This window comes from Delphinapterus leucas, chromosome 16 (assembly GCF_059928025.1).
Source record: "Delphinapterus leucas isolate spDelLeu-1000000601 "Yukka" chromosome 16, BTC_Dleu_Yukka2, whole genome shotgun sequence".
Lineage (NCBI taxonomy): Eukaryota > Metazoa > Chordata > Mammalia > Artiodactyla > Monodontidae > Delphinapterus > Delphinapterus leucas.
The window spans coordinates 32,366,827-32,380,385 of record NC_143144.1 but is presented as its reverse complement, the minus strand read 5'-3'; the positions used below and the strand labels follow the sequence as shown (position 1 = coordinate 32,380,385).

The 13,559-nt window shown below is 52.5% G+C and overlaps 1 long non-coding RNA gene across 2 annotated transcripts in view; it reads right to left on the bottom strand.

Moving 5' to 3' along the window:
* LOC111183552 (uncharacterized) overlaps positions 1 to 13,559 on the bottom strand; it is a 430,485-nt gene that overhangs the window by 162,837 nt on the left and 254,089 nt on the right. The gene's annotated exons all lie outside the window — the stretch shown is intronic.

Sequence of the window (13,559 nt, the reverse complement as noted above, 5' to 3'; positions counted from 1 at the left end):
ATGCCATTAATTTGAATTTTAATAGTTTTGTGGTTTTGTTTGCATTAAATTTGTAATTGTGTTTTGGTATTATAGCTGTGTAAGAGCTAAAAGCATAAGGAATTTATACTTACTTTTATGTTTGTATATATTTAACTAACAATATGATCAAAATAATTTTAGTCAACACTGGGGGTCTGTGATAATGTTTTCCCTTTAAAATGCATATATTAGTCAATTTTAAGAATTACTGAGCCTGCACCATTACTGAGCTAAATGCACAAGAACGATTTAATTTAAAAAGGCACAGGTGAGTGACTTCCCTGGTAGCGCAGTGGTTAGGAATCCACCTGCCAACACAGGAGACACAGGTTCGAGCCCTGGTCCGGGAAGATCCCACGCGCCATGGAGCAACTAAGCCTGTGCACCACCACTACTGAGCCTGCGCTCTAGAGCCCGTGCGCCACAACTACTGAGCCCACGTGCCACAACTACTGAAGTCCGCGCGCCTAGAGCCCGTGCTCCACAACAAGAGAAGCCAGCACAGTGAGAAGCCCATGCACTGCAACGAAGAGTAGCCCCTGCTCGCCGCAACCAGAGAAAAGCCCGCGCGCAGCAACGAAGACCCAAAGCAGCCAAAAATGAATCAATCAATAAATAAATTTACCTAAAAAAAAAAAAAAAAGTCCTGGGTGAGATTGGATTTGGCCCAATGCATTGTGGGACGGGGGTGTGGGGCAAAAATTCCTCAGGAATTTAGACGTGAGCTTTTCAAAGAGCTAAGCCAGTTAGTCCTCATCTCAGATGGCTCAAGGGTCCTAATAGGCTACTGATATCTATTTGGCCTCTTTCTGCTGTTCCTTTCCTAAACAGTTCAGAGCAATTCCATGCAATTTGGTGATCAGCTGTAGAGCACCCAGAAACTCATAATCTGAATCATATATGACAAAATTTGCATACATGCACTTTGCTGGAGGAGAAGGTCCACAGCACTCGCCAGTGTCAGGTCCACACTTTCAACATCCTTGGAGGTTGGTGACCAACCCCAAACACAGAGGACAGCGGCTGGGCTCCCCTTGCCTGACTCCACCACAGACCTTTCTTCATTACCCTCCATTGCCACATGAAAGCTGAGGAAACAGAAGTTTGGAAAGGCTGGGTTGCTTACCTGAGACCCAAAGCTGACTAAGTGTGAGCAGGGACTTGAACTTGTGTCTCTATGATTCCAGAGCCTGGGCTCCTAGCTCCTTGGCTTCACTGCCTCCCTCTCTCCCAGTGGCTGTAGGTGAAAGTAGAAAAAAGTAGAGATTGGGGCCCTTGTGCTCAGGAAGGAGTTAATCTCATGCACATACAGTACTTGCTCATCTATGTAAAGGGTGGGAAGAGCAGTCCTTCAGCTGAAACCCCAAAGCCAGGGGCCGGTGACAAATATCCCCATATTCCAAATGGTAGTTGCCAGAGTCCCGCCCCCATGTTTGTTGAGAAGTGTCTACCATGTTTTCCTCCTCACTTTCTCAGCCCACATACAGCCTATTTAAGGGAAGAAGGGGAACTTGTGTGAGCATGTGAGGGCAATTCTATGTTATGTAAGGTGCCACGACGTTACTGCCCCCCGCACCTCCGTAGCTTTCAGCAGGGGCTCTGGAGAACCTCTTGTAGAGATGAGGAGACACAAGTGCATTCCCCAGCTGGAGGCCCACGGCGCTGAGGAAACCCCAGCCCCACCCCCGGGCACAGATACTTCCCAGCGAGTTTATCACACAGCCCCCCATGTTGGCGTGGAGGGCACCTCTCTGAGTAGGGACTGAGCCTGTCCTGCTGAGAGCTCTCAGGACAAGAGCTTGTCTGGAGGACGGTAAGGTCAAGGGCAAGCTGCACAGCCTGCAGGACCCCCTTGGCTTGTGGAAAGAGAATGTGAGTTTCTCCAGGACCAAGAGGAGGCCACAGAAGGTAACCCGGTTCTAACACTGTGATGGGGACCACCCCAGAGGTGGCAGAGGACCACCAAGGGAACACCTGCACCCCACAAAATACCCAGCATTGACAGACACCTTGAAAGCCAGGCAAGAATTTAGGCAGCCCTGGCCATGTGAAAAGAAACCCCCCCCTCCATTCCCCCCTCATTTTGCCTGGGCCCTGGAGAAACGAGAAGCAGAAAGATGGGTGTAATCGCTTCCTAGAGCTTCCATAAAAAAATACCACAAACTTGGTGGCTTAAAAAAAAAAAAAAAAGAAATCAATTGTCTCACAGCTCTGAAGTCTAGAAGTATGAGATCAAGGTGTCAGCAGGGCTGTGTTCCCTCTGATGGCTCTCAGGGATAATCCTCCCTTGGCTCTTCCAGCTTCTGGTGGTGACTGGCAATCCTTGGTGTTCTTTGGCTTGTAAACACATCCCTCCAGTCACACAGTCATCTTCTCCCTGTGTGCCTTCAGGTCATCTTCCCTCTGTGTATATGTTTCTGAGTCCAACTTTCCCCATTTTATAAGGAAACAAGTCATATTGGAAGAGGGGCCATCCTAATGACCTCATTTTAACTTGCTTACCTCTGTAACGACTCCATTTTCAAACAAGATCACACTTTCAGGGAGTAGTTACTAGGGTTTCAACACATCATTTGGGGGGGCCAGCAGGGGGAGGCTACAATTCAACCCATAACAGCAAACAAGGAAGAAGAAAGAAAGAATGGACAACCCATCCCCAGGCCACTGCAGGGCTCCACCCATCCACATGGTCAGGCCTCAGCTGCAGGGAGAGAGAAACTCTGAGCTGGATGGAGAGGGAGGCTATGCGTGGGCTGGGCTGGACCTTTTTAATACGTGAGAGTAAAATTTGTTCTGTGCCTGAAAATGATTGGGATGCTCCAGGATGTGCCTGCCGTGTCATCAAGGGGAGGTAAAAGAGATCCAGCCTGGCATGGGGAAAGCACTGAAGGGAGAAAAATAAAGCCATTTTCTGTTCGTACCCCATCGAGTTCAGCCCATTCAGTATATGGTTATATATACAAGAGGCAACTAGGGACCAAGGCAGCACAAAATAACGTCAAGTGAATTAAATCAAGTGTGGATTAAAAAATGCACACAGAGAAAGTCCTAAGATAAGGAAGAAAGACTCGGCGTGGGTCCTTGCAAGAGACAGGTCAGGGTGAGCCTTCAAAGATGGGGTAGATTCTGCCCAGTGGGCAGAGAGACAGGTGAGGGCAGGACCCGTGTGAGCAGAGGCCCAAGAGCCAGCCCCTGTGCCAGAGCTGGAGACAGCCTGGATTCCATCCCAGGAAGGTCTACGACCCTCTTAAAGAACTTTTATGTCCCCCATCCTGGGCGGCGGATGCAGATTTTATGTGTGTCTGCAGCAGGCTAAAACTGTCTTCAAACACAAAATTATAACGATCAGATGTCTGTCTCGGGGATGGGAGCATTTCCTTGAGCTGAAAGAGCACACAGACAGTGCCAGAAGTGGATTATAAATAACCCACTACCACTTCATTCTTTCCGACCACCGAGGCTCCGGGCCCTGAGCCTCTTTCTCCCACTTGGCAAGAACCCAGATTGGTTTTAATTAAGTTTTGCTTTCTCAGCTGCACGCATCCAGGTTTCTTCGGATCGAAAAGATGTGCTTCTGCCTCCTCTTGTCTCCTGGCTTTCGAGCAAAGCAGAGGCTCTTCGGGGGTCTTAGAATGTTGGAGAGAAAAGGGTACCACTCACCCGTCAGGAAGGAGTGTTCAGAGGGAACTACCCTACAAAGAGGAGGCCTGAGGTTAAGCAGAGAGGTTCTCGGCCAGGCGCTCACCTTCATGTCTGAATTCAGTGGGTCACAGGAAACCAATGGCAAGGTGTCTCTAAATGGAGGCTCCCACGCTAAGCTCCCGAATTCTGCTGTGATCAGACCCAAGACGGAAGAACTGATCTAGCCTCTTTTTTCAACCCGATGTCTGTTCTCCCTTTTAAGCCTGCTAGAAAGATTCAGCCAAATGGGCCATGTCCTTTTCACACCCACTGTCCTTGAAGGTGCCACCCTCCACAGTTGGCTCTAGCTTTTCTGCAGGACCCTTCTCCCACCCAGGTCCCCACCTCCAAGTCTAAGCCTCCCTCCGAGCCCAGGACTCACACAGCCAGAAGCTGCCTCCCTGGACCCAAGACCCCATCTCCTGTGCAGACCCAGGATCTTTATCTGTTGTCCTTCCTAGGGAGTCTTTTCTACTGGCCATCAGAGCCTTGTTTCCCAAAAGGGGTACTGCTGCAGACACAGAATGCCCTTTGCATTGCAGTTAGGAGGAAGTGGAGAGCCCAGATTCTACAGCCCCCTCGGGAGAGTAACGAAGCAGAATGCATATTGAAGCCTCTAAAGATTCTTGCATAGGAAACACACTTAACCCCATTTGAGTCAGTATTTCGCAGGCTCTTTTTTTTTTGTAATTAATTTATTAATTTATTTATTTTTGGCTGCATTGGGTCTTCACTGCTGAGCGCTGGCTTTCTCTAGTTGAGGCGAGCGGGGGCTCCTCTTGTTGCAGAGCATGGGCTCTAGGCACATGGGCTTCAGGAGTTGTGGCACACGGGCTCAGTAGATGTGGCTCGCGGGCTCTAGAGCGCAGGCTCAGTAGTTGTGGTGCACGGGCTTAGTTGCTCTGCAGCATGTGGGATCTTCCTGGACCAGGGATCGAACCCGTGTCCCCTGCATTGGCAGGCAGACTCTTAACCACTGCGCCACCAGGGAAGTCCCTTCCCAGGCTCTCTGATCATGGAAACCTCTGTTCCCATAACGTCTACCAAAGGCCCCCAGGTGTGGCATGTGGTATGTCACGGATCCCACTTTCGGAAGAGCCACAGGAAGGTCTGTGGTACAGTACCACCCTCCCCTGGCAGGTCTCTGAAGGCAGTGGGGTCCAGGGGGATGAATCCATGCCCCACGTCTGATTGGCCTTTCTCCTGACACCGTGCCCTGCACCCATGCAGCAAGCGGACACAGGGAGATGTTAGCTTGGGTGCTGAGGTAGAAAGAAGGCACGGGCTCCCCTTTTGCCTTTTAGGCCCACTCCGCAGTACCTTGTCATGTGTCCCCTCTCTTTTCCACAATCAGAAGGACACTGAACTTCGCCAAAAGGTGGCCAGTTTTTAGTAACCACAAAAAACCTCTCAGATGATGAGGTGTAGTAGGAAAACCATGGGCTCTGGGACCAGACAGACCAGACCCTGCTCTTCTCATCTGGACAAATTACTTCACCCCTCTGAGCCTCAGTTTCCTGATCTGTAAAAGAACCACTGTCACACCAGCTGCACCAGGTCAGCATGAGGTCTACCAAGATACTCTACAGGTGGGAATGGGCACCAAGTCTGGCACAGGGCGGGAGGTGGGGCCCACAACATGCTGTGATTCTGGATCCTGTCTGTTGGCAGACTTCCTTTTGCTGACACACAGGGTGTACATTTGGGTCTTCAATACTCCCCTTAGAGTCTCACTTAAATTAGTAACAGATTTGGTGGCTCCAGAGCTGATCTGGGGCCCCGGTGACATTGTGGGGAGCTCCTTCTGTTTGCCAGGCCCACTGGAATGGAACAGATCAGAGGTGCCATGGGAGCACATCTGAGCCCTGGACGAGGGGGCCACGGCCCTGGGATGGAGATCCGGAGAAGACGTTGATTCGGCTGCTCTGTCTCCATGGGCCCGGCATGGTTCCTCCCTCGGACCTCTGCCTCTGTCTACATATGCAGTGTTCTCCAGGTAGAAGCTCTTTCACCTAAGCCCTGGAGGTCTGTCTAACTGCCTCAGGGAGAGGATGGAGCTGGAGGAAACAGAGACTGGACATCTCTTTCTAGTGTGGAACTCCAGAGAGCCATCCCATCAGAAACCAGAAAGACTAATGGTCTCTGAAAAAGGCTGTGGAGGATACACAGTGAATCAGAGCCAGAGTTCCCAGATCCCATGTCTGGGTCTCCCTGGACACAGAGGGGAAGGGGAAACTGTAGGGAGTGATATCAAAAGAGTCGTCACTAGGTCCCAGAGAGATGAGCCCTACACACCCCCATTCCCCCACCAGGAAGGTAGCAAAATTCCCACATCGATCCATGCGATCAAGAAGACCAAAGCCTGGGCCCCATGGCCAGAAAGACCTGGGGAGGAGGAGAGGTTCTGGAAAATAAGGATACGTCTAGGCAGATGGGGCGTCAGGCAGCCTCACAGGTTCCCGTGCCCCAGTGGGTATCAGAAAGAGCACATTGGTCCTGTGGGTGCCCAAGCCTGGCGAGAAAGCAGCAGAGGACGCCGCCAGGCTGCTGGCGGCTTACAGACCGCGCAGCCACACCTCAGCACCACCTACGGGGCACACACCTGAGGCCCCGTTGCCTGAAGGACACGTCCAGGAAGCCAGGTGCCCCACCCACCCCATCACCTTCATGGGCTCCCAGGACTCACACATCCCAAAGGAAGGAAAGGGCCAGAAATGCACAGGGCCCTGTGTGTATCCCCTTGGTAGAATGGGAACCAGACACAGAAAGTGAATTGTTACAGGAAATTTGAGGAAATCCCATTTCTGGCACACCTGAGCACTTGACTGACACTCCCAGCCACTGAACCTACTCCGGTTTCAGAACCATCCCCCCATGACCATCAAAGACACACAGATCCAGAAGGGGATGTGCCGGGGACTAGCTGGGAGCACGGAGCACTCTCTCCATCACTGTCTACGTCCTGGGGGCCTGGAGAAGAGCAGCGGCCGGTTTCTTCAGGGCCTTGCACTGCAGCCTCACTCCACCTTCTGACTCCCTGAGCCTTGGGTCACAGGTCCTTGGTGTTGTGGATGAAACGAGATGCTGTGTAATGTTAAGTCCTTAGCACTGTGCCTGGTGCAGATTAAGAGGCCCTTGGTCAGCGGTGCCTATTGTTCGTATGATCACAGAAAATACCCCTGTGCCTCTCCCTCTCCTTGGCATTTTGCTCACCTCCCCACCCCACCCTCCTAAAATGGGCCACCACCAGTCAGTTCAATTTGTGCTTGGCAGGTGATTGCTAACGTTTCTCTTCTCTCCTGGCTGTCATTTTCCACTGAGGACAAGTCATGGCCATCACAGCCCCCATCTACAGCACCTGTCGGCAGGGAGGGAGAGGGGACCTGAGCAGATGTGGAAGTGAGCCCAAGTTGGCCCATTTGGGGGAAGAACCGGTTGCCTCTGGTCCCTCACTGTCACCTGTTGGAGGATGGGACCTGGAAGGACCCCCGGATAGAAGGGCACTCACACTGGTTCTACAGATGGGAAGGCAGCCAGAAGGATGCAGGGCGTGTCCCCGGCCACACTCGGGGCAAAAGCAGAGCCTGGGCTGGAAGCCAGAGCTGCAGGCCCAGCCCACCGCCTTTCACCCGGCCTCACGGAGGAGAAGGAGGGAAGGACTGCTGACGCCTCACATCTAATGACGGCATCACTCACTTCCTTGGATCGAGTCCCAAAGGGGTGGTCTTGGGAAGTCAGCAGGTGGCCAAGCAGCCAGCTAATCCCCCTGCCTGCCCTCCAGAGACCAGCACGGAGCTAATGGGCTCAAGTCTGCCTCCTTCCCCATGTCCTGCCAAGGGCCAGACCTTGGCCCAGACCCTGCAGCCGCCTGGCAGCTTGTACGACCCGGAGGCGCCATCAGTGGGCAGGTGGGAGAGACACTGTCCCCACCTGCTCTGCAGGCCCTGCCATGGAAATTCCACCTGGGAGGGATGTCACCTGTTTTCATTAACACTGCCAGTGGGCCCGCCCTGTGCCAGACACGGAAGGCCTAAGAGGGAAGGAGAGGGGGCCCTGCTTGGGAGACCCCCACCCGGAGCCCCCGTTTCTGTAGATGGCTGCACCTCCGCCACGCCCTTTCTCATTCTCCTCTTTGCTTTCCCATCCTGTCCCCACACTGGTCCGAACCATCTGACTGCTTCAGTATCCTGCTGCCATCTGCACACTCCGGGCCCCAGTATCTTGTGCCTGCAGGTGACAACCCACCTCGCCCTCCTCTCTACTCGTCCTAGCCCGCACACACCTTCCTTTGCCGGGTGGCCAGAAGTCCGACATCCAGGTGATGTCTCCCCTTACTCCATCATAGGCACTCCAAGGAGCCCTAGCCGCCAACCTCTGTGGCAGTGATGGAGCCCAGGTCAGCTTATTCCAGACCTGAGGGGGGCCACATGCTCCTCCCACCCTCTGCTCCATTCCCCACCCCCAAAGGGTGTTATAATTTGGTTTTAGCTCATCAAGCTCATGGCTCTGGCCTTCGCCTCCTCCCTCTAATAGTTTTGCTGCCTGTGATAGATCACGCTCAGGCCTCCTGCGAGCTTGAGGATCCAGTAAGAGGTAGGACGCAGAAGAGCGTAACTACAGGGCATCAAGGCATTGCCTTCCAGGTGACAGGTAGACCTTGGACCACCGATATCAGCCTAAGGCATAAAAGGCGGTGACACACAAGGGAGCACCAACAACAGTGAGAAGGAGTCCAGTACAACCAGACCCAACAACCTAGAGACATCTCACAATATTGAGACAGAAGCCAGGCACAAAGGAGCGCCGCGATCCCTGGGACGCTGGCCGCGATCTGTTTCCGCTCTGTTTCGCGTTCCGGATCTCAGTACCGGTTACACGTGCGCACTCACCCTGTGAAATTCCATCGAGGTGGACATTTGCTATTCATGACCTGTTCTGGAAATATACTGCACTTGAGTAATAAGTCTATAGAAAAGGCAGTGAACCTGCAGTTCTGGGCTCCGAGGGCCTGGCAGATCCCCTGCTCTGTGCAGGATGTGCTGAGTTCTGTACTTCGGGCACACTTCCAAAGTAAGGATGCACAGGGACCCGTGCTCACCTCTGCAGCCTGCACTGGGTCCAGCTTCGGCACGGCTTGCTTGCTGTTCAGCAGCAAACCCAGGTGAGAGCATCCAGGAACCGAGTCCAAGTGATTCTCACCAATCTTTTAATCTAGACCCGGCAGCCTGGCTTAGATCACCAGCAGGCCAACCTCAGAATCTCAAAGGCAGGACCGTTTCCTGTGTATGAGGACAAAAGTCATGCCACTCAGCGCCCCTCTAACTATCAAACCAATTAACTCTATTAACCACTCAGTATCTCATGCCCACTCTTGTATAAAATACGATCTGTCCAAACTCCTTCCCTATTACAGGTGGGGAAACTAAGGCAAAGAGGGAGGAAGGAGCTTGCCCAAGGTCATCCTATAGCTGTTCTGCTGGCATGTCCAGGGTCCTCGTCAAGGGCTCAGACTGGGTCTCTCACCCCAGCAGCTGCCACGTGCCCCGCATACGATTGCCCTTCAGTGATTGGGAGTGGGGTTAGTTAGAGGCTTCCTTCTTTTAAAAGAAGACTTCTTAGAGGGCGAGGCTTAAGCCACAAAGGGAACCTCACTGGGTGGATTCCAGGCATCGGGGAGATAGTGGTGGGGAAAGGGCATTTCCGGGGCATCTAAAGGGGCCACAGCAGGCTGGCAGCCTTCATCCCTCTCTGCAAGAGGCAGGCAAAGACATGATCAGCCCCAGACTATGATTTGCAAGGTTGTTCAACACTGCAGGCTGCTGTCCGAGGGAAGGAAAGGCAGTCCCTCCCCAGCCTGTGCTCCAGGCCCCAGTGGCCCTGGAGAGGACGCTCCTGCAGCAACCACCCAGTGGCTGGTCGGTGCAATTCTTGGGATAAATGTAGCCTAATTGGAGGTGGTGAGGGGAAGAAAAGGAGAGAAACGTTGCTTGCTGCCCTTCCAAAGCAAATGAGGACCAATGTCCTCCCTCCTCTGCTTCTCCATTCTCACTTCTGCTCATCCATTCACCCCTCACTCACTCTTGGCTCCATCCTTTAGGCCACACTCATCCATTATTAGTCCTTCATTCACTCATTCAGTCACTGGTTCATTCACTCCTTCATTTCTCCTTTCACTCCTTGATCGCCCTCTCCTCACTCTCCCCTCCCTTCCTTCAATCGTGCCCTTGACCCATCTCTTCTTCCCATCCCTCTTCTTCATATCCTATGATGGGCATTCCTACATTCAGATATGCCCAGTCCTCCCGCTTCCAGGCAGGCAGTGGACTTTCACTCGCTGGGTCCCTTATGGTAGATGATCAGCTCTGGCTGACGGGTTACCAGTGGAGTTGACATGCATCTCCTCTGAACTAGAGCCTTTAGTTGCCAGTGGGACGCCCCCCCCCCAGGGTATCTTTTTAACTCTGTCCCAGTGACCAATGACATTCCAGACAGTGGCTTCTCCAAAGAGCCTGGGTTCAGAGTGTGGAGTGCGTGGATCCTTGCTAGTATCCATGTCTGGGATACTAGAACTGGGCCATTCCTGCCCAATGTGGGATTCCACTGATGGGCACCTTTGGGTTGGGGGCTCCCCATCAGCCTGCTCCAGACTTTCTCGGTCCTGCCCTGTAGTCAGGCTCTTCCTGCCCAATCTTTCCTTACCTCTCTTTTCACAGGTCTCAGACCTGCATCATAGTTGCCAGTTCTCTCCGCCCTCTCCTGCCCCCTCCACCTTCATCTTTCACAGGCACGACCCTCAGTAAAGTCCTATCCAGTCCCATCCTGGAGTTCCAACCGAAACAGGCACCCAAGCTCACAAAGGACACGTAGCGCAAGCGAGAACGAACCTTCACTCTTTGTCACTGCGGCATGATGTAGCCTTACTCCCTCCTCATTCTCTCCTCCAGCCACTCAGCCTACACTCCTCAGCTGATGTTTCCCAGCTCCACCCAACACCCCGCCCCCTCCCCGTTCACTGACTCCCCTCTCACAACCACATGCACCTGTCATGGGTGCAGCTCCGGCTCTTGGTGTGGAGGCTCCAGTGGTAGCCCAGGTCCCTGATAAATGTGAGCCCTCTGTCTGTCCCACGCCCAGCCCTTTCTAACGCCTACGGGACACGGTCAGGGTGAAGCCAGTGCTTGACTCCACTGAGTGGAGCACAGGACATCAATCCTCCTACACATAACCACCCATGAGAAAACTCACACCATGTCAACCCCATCCCAAGCAGCGAAGGGACCTTGCCTCATGCTGGGGATGGCAGACGGCTGAGCCGAGATTTGGAACTGAGACACAGCAGCGATTACTGCCACTCAATCAGCCCCTCATTCCCCGACCCCTTCCTCCCTCCAAGTGATAGATATCCACGGCCCTGCCACACACGCCACAGGCTCCGTGCCCTTCATCAGCCTGTGAGGTGCGTTTTTGTAGGATGAGTATTTGGGAATCCAGCCACCTTCCCAAGGCCCTTGGGACCTGGATCCCCTCTTTTTTTGCCATCTTTTCCTGGGGGTGATATCTGGAGTAAGGGGATCAAACAGATGAGTGACTACTGACCCTTCTTGCCCTGATCCATCCTCCAGATGCCTCCAGAGCATTCCTCTAAAGATCCATTCATATCCCAGTCAGCCCTAAAGAGCTCCCCTCACCTTAAGGAGAAAGCCGAACTGCTTAGAAGGATGGTTCACAGCCCTCCTCCTGCCGGCTCCCCTCCTGCCCCTTCCCCTGCACACACTATGCGTGTCCCATCACCCCGGCCGCCTCCCTTTGCTGAGGGAACATGGATTTGGTGGACTTCTGCCTTTCTGACTTTGCTCCTTCCTTCCCTCTGCCGGAAGTATCTTTCCCACTGCTTCTCCACCTGGCACAGTCCACAGTTCCTGAGGACGCCATTCAAGGGTGAGCTTCTTTGTGACCCTTGACTCAGCTGCCCTGAAGTGAGTGCACTGGTCTGGCCCCTGTGGGGTGTGGTTAAGTGCTGGAACAATCCCTTGCTTCCCCGCCCGGCTCCCTCCTAGACATGAGCGTTGAGAAAGAGCTCTGGACTTGCTATCAGCCTGGCTTGGTGTTGCATCACAGTCCTACGACCTTGAGAGTCCACCTCTCTTGAGTCTCTATTTTTCCATCTCTAAGGTGAAAATAATGACACCAACAACCTCATAGAGTGGTTGCGAAGACTGAGAAAGATAAATAGCATATACGATCCTGTTTTAGTTGTACGTTTAAGTATGCATAACTGTAGTCACAGGAAATGGTCTGGAAGAATATCTACCATAGCGCGAACCTTGGCTGTCTCTGGGTGGGTGAGATTTATGGGGATCATTTCTGCCTTTGTTTTCCTTAGCTGAGTCTTCTGTATATATTTTTTAAATAATAAGCATGAACTGCTTTCATAACGAGAAAAATATAAAAGAAATGTATTTCAGGGGGTAAAGTTAGTAAGTGAACGTGCCTGGCTTGTGGCAGGTTACCTGCCTGCAGGAAGGCTGTGGGCTCATCTTCCTGTCTTTGATCCTCAACACCTCCCCTAGTGGCTGGTACCTAGTGGGCACCGATGAACTCATCTGGTCCACCTCCCTCATTTAGACGATGGGGAGTCTGAGGTCCAGAGAGGGAAGAGATTCACCCAAAGCCACATGTGAAATGAGTCTCTGAGGAGGGGCTGAACCCCAGACCTTAAGTCCCCCAGCCTAGGCTCTTCTTCCACTGACAGAAACCAAGCTGAGGGGGTTGATTGATAGAAGCCCATTAGCCCCTTTCCTCCTGCACCACCTGCTCTCCAGTTGAGTCATCAGGCCCCGTCTGGCCAAGGCTGGGCTGATTCTAGCTCTGGAATGATTGCAGCCTATGTCCTAAATCTGACGGCAAGATCATAAGACCCACCAAGGTGTTGGAGCACATCCATGGGGGCAAAATCACTGAGACGTGCCAAGGCTCGTGTCGGGATTGGAGACCCCAGAGAAGGCAAAGCCACCACACTACAGGGCAGGACGAAAGGGAATCTAACTCAGAGATCCAGCCTTGCCTTGTCCTGCCCCGGCTGCTACCTCCCCTTCCCCTCGTCCTCTCCCTCCTCTTCCTCATTTTTAGATTAACCTCAGGAAGACTCATTTAAAATAAAGGCCAATTTTACAAAGTTCACATAAATAGCCACACTTGAAAGTAGGATTTAATTTTCAAGGGCAGCAGAATAGCTCTCAGGTGACACTGAAACAGGAGTGGCTGGGAGCTCTCGCCCTGAGTCTCTAATTCCCCTCTCATGATAAAATCCTAGTAAAACGTCAAGGATTCCCAGCATTCAGGAGACTAAGACCTGCTTGGATCCACTACTTTTTCAATCCTAGGGAAATGGAGCCATTTTCATATCAAGACCCCCATCTGGTCTACCCCATATAGCTGAAGGTGGCTGGGATGGGGTGGAAAGTGCTGGAGTTGGTGGGGAAGAGTTCTCTAATATCTGGGTCTTGTTGTGGGAGAGGAAGCCCACATATGTGGATATTATACATACATGATCATCTCCCAATAAACCCAGAATTCCAATACTGCCCACCTTGAATGTAGTTGGATCAAACCCTGGCATCCAAAGGTAGAGGAAGCACCAGTGTCCACTCTATAGCACTAGTGCCCTTTGTATTCCTTCTAGCAGCTTAAACCTGCCCAGAGCCCAGCACTGGACAGCCCCAGTACCACAGCTCTGCAGAGGGAACAGAGGACTAGGGAGGGCTCCATGTGAGAGCAGGTGTCTCTTAAGCAGCGCATGTTCCATTTAGAGCCCTTCTCTTTTTGAAAGAGAGTGAGAGGGAGGAAAGAAAGGAGGG